Below are 7572 nucleotides of genomic sequence, written 5' to 3'. Positions count from 1 at the left end.
CGAAGCGTGTAATAGTTCATAGGAATTCTAACGAGCTTATCTATGACTTCCATGGTTGAATTTAGAATTTTCAAAAACGGCCAAAATGGGGGTTAGGTGAATTTCCTTGTTAATTTACGGATTTTACTCATTTTTGACCCTTTTTCTTTCACTTAAAAGGGCATAAAGTGGCCTAGCCTTATCGAATTGAAGCTTGTAATTGTTCCTAGGAAATCTAACGAGCATATCTACGACTTCCATAGTTGATTTTAGAATTTTCAAAAACGGCCCAAATGGGGGTTAAGTTAATTTCCTTGTTAATTTACGGATTTTACTCGATTTTGATCCTTTTTCTTTCACTAAAAAGGGCATAACGTGGCCTAGCCTTATCGAATCGAAGCATGTAATAGTTCCTAGGAAATCTAACGAGCATATCTATGACTACCATGGTTGATTTTAGAATTTTCAAAAACGGCCAAAATGGGGGTTAGGTGAATTTCCTTGTTAATTTACAGATTTTACTCGTTTTTGACCCTTTTTCTTTCACTAAAAAGGGCATAAAATGGCCTAGCCTTATCGAATTGAACCATGTAATAGTTCCTAGGAAATATAAAAAGCATATCTATGACATCCACGGTTGATTTTAGAATTTTCAAAAACGGCCAAAATGGGGGTTAGGTGAATTTCCTTGTTAATTTACGGATTTTACTCGTTTTTGACCCTTTTTCTTTCACTAAAAAGGGCATAACGTGGCCTAGCCTTATCGAATCGAAGCGTGTAATAGTTCATAGGAATTCTAACGAGCTTATCTATGACTTCCATGGTTGAATTTAGAATTTTCAAAAACGGCCAAAATGGGGGTTAGGTGAATTTCCTTGTTAATTTACGGATTTTACCCGTTTTTGACCCTTTTTCTTTCACTAAAAGGGCATAAAGTGGCCTTACCTAATCGAATTGAAGCATGTAATAGTTCCTAGGAAATCTAACGAGCATATCTACGACTTACATGGTTGATTTTAGAATTTTCAAAAACGGCCAAAATGGGGGTTAAGTTTATTTCCTTGTTAATTTACGGATTTTACTCGATTTTGATCCTTTTTCTTTCACTAAAAAGGGCATAACGTGGCCTAGCCTTATCGAATCGAAGCATGTAATAGTTCCTAGGAAATCTAACGAGCATATCTATGACTACCACGGTTGATTTTAGAATTTTCAAAAACGGCCAAAATGGGGGTTAGGTGAATTTCCTTGTTAATTTACGGATTTTACTCGTTTTTGACCCTTTTTCTTTCACTAAAAAGGGCATAAAATGGCCTAGCCTTATCGAATTGAACCATGTAATAGTTCCTAGGAAATATAAAAAGCATATCTATGACATCCACGGTTGATTTTAGAATTTTCAAAAATGGCCAAAATGGGGGTTAAGTTAATTTCCTTGTAAATTTACGAATTTTACTCGTTTTTGACCATTTTTCTTTAACTAAAAAGGTCATAAAGTGGCCTAGCCTTATCGAATCGAAGCATGTAGTATGTAACACCCTATTTCTATTAAAGCGATAAAACACGCGAATATAACAAATATTCAAGAAATAGATGCTACGTCTCAAATAAAACCAACTAACATCATGCATATATATAATACTTCAACGGTCACAGCGGAATTCAAATCATAAACTTCAACATATACATGCCATGGTCAAATATATCCTCATATGAAAATACTCCGAGTCCGACAAGTGGACAATAGCAACAACATAACAACAGAATCCAAACAACAACCAGACGCTAATCCTAATCAGAGCCTAGATACTACTACACTGACACGACAACGGAGAAAGCTCCCGTCGTCCGAACATCCAACAAGCAAACTCACCAAGCGTCTAATCCTGCACAACGTCTACCCATCCATACAGACAGGTAGGCGGTCAAAACCACTGGGGGTAAGTATTACATTAATCATAATCAAACCATAATAGACAGATGTATAATTGTAAAAGAGTTCACAAGTATTCTTAACATTCACATCATTTAATATCAACATCTCAAATTCATACCCACAAGTGTAACATACACACATCACAAATCAACCATCTTAATCAACAATTAACATATTCAATCATCAACTCAAATGCATTTCAATTCACCAACAAGTATGCAATGGCTCTAGACTCATCTAGATGCATGTGGTACCAATTCTCCTCAAGGTCGTCACCCATGATGCAACAAAAACATCATTATCAACGGCTATAGTCAACGGCAATATGGATGTAACATCCGACACGACATATGATGCATGAACATATGACTCAATTCACTATGCATATGTTCACAACAATTCAACGGCTAAAATCAACGGCTATAAGTCAACGGCTATAATCATCATTCAACTATATCATATAATTCATATCTCCACATAGTTCCTTACATTCCAAATAAAAGAACAATTACAACATATGATCACAAACATCATATTAATCACCTAACAACCATTCATACATCATCTCATAATCATATCAATCTAATCATAGAGGGTTCATAAGCAATTGGCCTTCAATGATCATTTTCAATCAAGTTCGTCTCAAAAGTCACAATATTGAAAATAATTGAGCACCTAAGCCAAAACCAAGTAAACGAGTTCAATTGCCTATGCCATGTATCCTCTCAAGTCACACATATGTACAGTAGAGATTACATAGGCATTTCATCGGCCAAATACGATGAATTCATAAAAATCACAAAGTTCGTCTCACCGAAACACTTTTCAAGAAATTTTCCATTTTCTAAGCAAAACAAGTTAGATCCATCACCTCATAGATTAGATAGTATTAAACACCTTAATGGAACACATAAAACCCAAGTTTGAAGTTTGGAAACAATCCATAAGGTTTGGGTCGACTTGGAAATAGTTATGCGGATTTTTCGTAAAATTTTCCTAAGACCACCTTGGAGTATTTTCCTCATAACTCACAAACCAAAAATCATATACAAGTCAAACCAAAGCCTCTGGAAAGCTAACAAAATTATCTACAACTTTCATGTTTACGTCAAAAGCCAAATCAAAACAGAAATGTGAGAAAAAGACGCAAGAACACAGAACAGGAGTGCTGGCTTCTGATCTGGATCAGCTTCTGATCAGGATCAGCTTCTGATCTGGATCAGCTTCTGATCTGGATCAGCTTCTGATCTGGATCAGCTTCTGATCAGGATCGCTTCTGAACTGGTTCGCTTCTGAACTGGTTCGCTTCTGAACAGTAGCGCTTCTGAACGATGCTTCTGAACAGTAGCGCTTCTGAACAGTAGCAGATTTTTTTAACCTTCACGTTTTCGACCATAAAAATCAAACCGTTACTCCGTTTTCGATGCCGTTTTCGCCTATACGCTCCTGACACTTAGCTCTATCATAATATACAGATAAATTCAAGTTTCAACCATCCCAAAATCATTTCTCCCAAACCTCACATAATCATTTTCTTTGCAAAACCGCTTAAACACCGACATTTCACACGAAAAACCCGTTTTCTCCCAAACAACTCGACTAACACAATCACAATATGAAAACAGAAATTCTACCAATTCCCATTCATCCAAAAACATCAAAAACTCAGTCAACAACCTCATATATCAAAATTTCATTTGGGTCCTTCACATGAACAACTTTATACAAATTTCACCAATTTGAACAACAACAACAAATCTCATCATAATTCATCATTTCAATGATACCCATTGCATCAATTCATCAACAACACATGTTAAAACAACAACAACAACATTTGAACATGAACTCATCAACAATTCAACAACCACAACTTCATTTATCATCAATTTCATACAAAAACATATCATGTTCATTTCTACCCATTTTGACATACAAATTCAACAACAACAACACAATTAACATTCAATTCATGCATATAATCATGTCAACAAATTAAGCACGAAATTCTACAACCAAAATCAAATTAAGCACTTAACCACAATTATGCAAAGAATTAGGGTAGAATTAAACTAAAGGATTATGATTAAAGCCTAACCCCCTTACCTCTAACACCAAGAATCTTTAATTCAAGCCTCAATTTAGCTCCTAGATGATGAATCCCCTCCTCTAGCTCTAGCCCTTGATCTTGTTCTACTCTCAAGCTTCTATCTCTTCTCTTCCCAAATGAGATGAAATGTGAAATGTTGTGAAACCTAATTTCCACCAACAACTAGAGTTTATATATGTGCTCTATTCAATTGGGCTTATCTCTCAAACCTTAATGGGCCTAACCCATTTCTATTCTAACACCCAAAATGTCACTACTCACTTAACGGTAAATTACAACACTAACGGTCACTTACCGGTAAATAAAATGTTTACTACACTCTCTCTAGTAACTTGGTAAAATAATACTCTTACTAAGCACTAAAATAATTCTCATCCAAAATTACAAAATTACCCCTACTCTCAAAATGACCAAAATGCCCCTAAGTCCAAAATGACTAAAATACCCTTCTACACCGAATTCTACAATTCCCAACCAAAAATACACACAGATGCAAATAATCACATAATAGCACACACAACACACATAAATAAATAATAAAATAAATCTAGCGAAAAATCGGGCTGTTACAACTCTCCCCCACTAAAAAGAATTTTCGCCCTCGAAAATTACCTGAAGGAAACAACTCCGGGTACGCAACCCTCATCCTACTCTCCGATTCCCAAGTGGCACTCTCACCGGTTGGTCCGACCCAAATCACTTTAACCAAAACGACCTCCTTGCCACGTAAACGCTTCACTTCACGATCTTCAATCCTAACCGGCCAAGTCTCAACGGTCAAATTATCCCTTACTTCCAAATCATCCACTTGAATCACATGAGACGCATCATACACATACTTCCTCAATTGAGATACATGAAACACATCATGAAGATTCGACAATGATGGCGGTAACGCAATCCGATACGCTACAACCCCAACCTTCTCAATAATCTCAAACGGTCCAACAAAACGAGGAGTCAACTTCCGACACTTCAAGGCACGACCAACACCGGTTACAGGATTCACTCTCAAAAACACATGATCACCAACCTGAAACTCAATATCCTTCCTCCTCTTATCATGATAACTCTTCTGCCTACTCTGAGACGCTCTCATCTTCTCTTGAATCATCTTAACCTTCTCAGTCGTCTCTTGCACAACTTCCGGTCCCAACAAAACACTCTCTCCTGACTCATACCAACACAAAGGAGTTCTACACCTCCGACCATACAAAGCCTCAAACGGTGCCATTCCGATACTAGAATGAAAACTGTTGTTGTAAGTGAACTCAATCAACGGTAAACATTCAATCCAACTGACACCTTGCTCCAACACACAAGCTCTCAACAAATCTTCCAAACTCTGAATAGTCCTCTCCGTCTGACCATCAGTCTGGGGATGATACGCAGAACTCAACCTCAACTTAGTTCCCAAAGCATCTTGCAAACTCTCCCAAAACTTAGAAGTGAACCTCGGATCCCGGTCCGACACAATACTAGAAGGAACACCGTGCAATCTAACAATCTGCTCAATGTAGACCTCAGCCAACTTAGCCACAGACATACCGGTCTTAATAGGAATAAAATGTGCCGACTTCGTCAACCGATCAACAATCACCCAAATTGAATCAAAACCCTTAACAGTCTTCGGCAACGCTCCAACAAAGTCCATTGATATACTATCCCACTTCCACTCTGGCACAAACAACGGTTGCATCAAACCTGACGGCTTCTGATGTTCAATCTTAGACTTCTGACACACCAAACAGGCATACACAAACTCTGCGATCTCCTTCTTCATTCCAGGCCACCAAAACAACCTCTTCAAATCTTGGTACATCTTAGTCGCTCCTGGATGAATACTCAAACTACTCCTGTGACCTTCTTCCAAAATCTGCCTCTTAAGCTCAAGAACACTTGGTACACAGACACGATCACGAAACATCAAAACACCGTTCTCATCCAACCTGAAGTCTCCACCCTTACCTTGATTAACCAACACCACTCGATCAACAAGTTCCAAATCTTCCTTCTGACCATTCTTGATCTCCTCCAGAATATTACTTGTCAGCTTCAACATCCCCAACCTCACACCATCCGGTGTCAACTCACTAACCAAACTTAAATCTCGAAACTGTTCAATCAACTCTAACTCTTTTACCATCAAAGCAGACATGCAACGACTTCCTACTCAAAGCATCAGCAACAACATTGGCCTTTCCAGGATGATAGCTCAACTGGAAATCAAAATCTTTAAGATACTCCAACCATCTCCTCTGCCTCATATTCAACTCCTTCTGGTCAAACAAATACTTCAGACTCTTATGATCACTGAACACTTCAAACTTAGAACCATACAGATAATGCCTCCAAATCTTTAACACATACACCACGGCTGCTAATTCCAAATCGTGAGTCGGATAATTACTCTCATGCACTTTCAACTGCCTTGAAGCATAAGCCACCACCTGACGATTCTGCATAAGCACACCACCAAGACCCATCTTAGAAGCATCACAATACACAACAAACGATTCCTTAGGATTCGGCAAAATCAACACCGGAGCCGATGTCAACCTCTTCTTCAACTCTTGGAAACTCTTCTCACACTTAGCATCCCAAACATAAGCTTGTCCTTTCCGAGTCAACTGCGTCAATGGCAACGCCAACTTAGAGAATCCTTCAATGAACCTCCGATAATAACCTGCCAATCCAAGAAAGCTTCTAACTTCAAAAACAGACTTAGGTGATTCCCATTGCAACACTGCATCAACCTTCGACGGATCCACCGCAATGCCACCTTTAGAAATCACATGACCAAGGAAACTCACTTCCCGCAACCAAAACTCACACTTTGACAACTTAGCAAACAACTTATTCTCCTTCAAAACTCCCAACACCATCCTCAAATGCTCGGCATGCTCTTCTTCGGACTTAGAATACACCAAAATATCATCTATAAACACCACCACAAAACGATCCAGAAAAGGATGAAATATTCTATTCATGTACTCCATGAAGACACCTGGCGCATTAGATACTCCAAATGGCATCACAGAATACTCATAGTGTCCATACCTCGTTCTGAACGCAGTTTTGGATATATCTTCCGCCTTCACTCTAATCTGATGATATCCTGATCTCAAATCAATTTTGCTGAACACTTTCGCACCAACCAACTGATCCATCAAGTCATCAATTCTCGGAAGCGGATACCGATTCTTGATTGTCACCTTGTTCAACTGCCGATAATCCACACACAACCTCATGCTTCCGTCTTTCTTCTTAACCAACAACACAGGAGCTCCCCACGGCGAAACGCTTGGCCTGATAAACTGCTTCTCAAGTAACTCTTCCAACTGCTTCTTCAACTCACCCAACTCTAATGCAGACATCCGATACGGCGCAATCGAAATAGGACTCGTTCCCGGTACCAAGTCAATTGCACACTCAACTTCCCTCTCCGGCGGTAACTCGGTAATGTCGTCCGGAAAAACTTCTGGAAACTCTTGCACTACCGGCAAATCACCAACTCCTTTCTCACTACTCTCCTTCAAGGAAGCAA

The 7572-nt window shown here is 38.7% G+C and overlaps 1 long non-coding RNA gene across 1 annotated transcript; it reads right to left on the bottom strand.

Moving 5' to 3' along the window:
• Nucleotides 1-1587: 1587 nt before the first annotated feature.
• LOC146936175 (uncharacterized) lies at nucleotides 1588-5096 on the bottom strand. The gene is made up of 2 exons (XR_015033135.1): nucleotides 4022-5096; nucleotides 1588-1876 (listed from the first exon to the last, which is right to left on the bottom strand). It is a non-coding gene; the product is annotated as an uncharacterized LOC146936175 (long non-coding RNA).
• Nucleotides 5097-7572: the final 2476 nt, after the last annotated feature.

Source organism: Medicago sativa, chromosome 3 (assembly GCF_051527215.1).
Source record: "Medicago sativa cultivar Bolivia chromosome 3, Bolivia_mono, whole genome shotgun sequence".
Taxonomy (NCBI): Eukaryota; Viridiplantae; Streptophyta; class Magnoliopsida; order Fabales; family Fabaceae; genus Medicago; species Medicago sativa.
The sequence above is the reverse complement of the archived record's forward strand: the minus strand, read 5'-3'. Positions and strand labels throughout refer to the sequence as shown.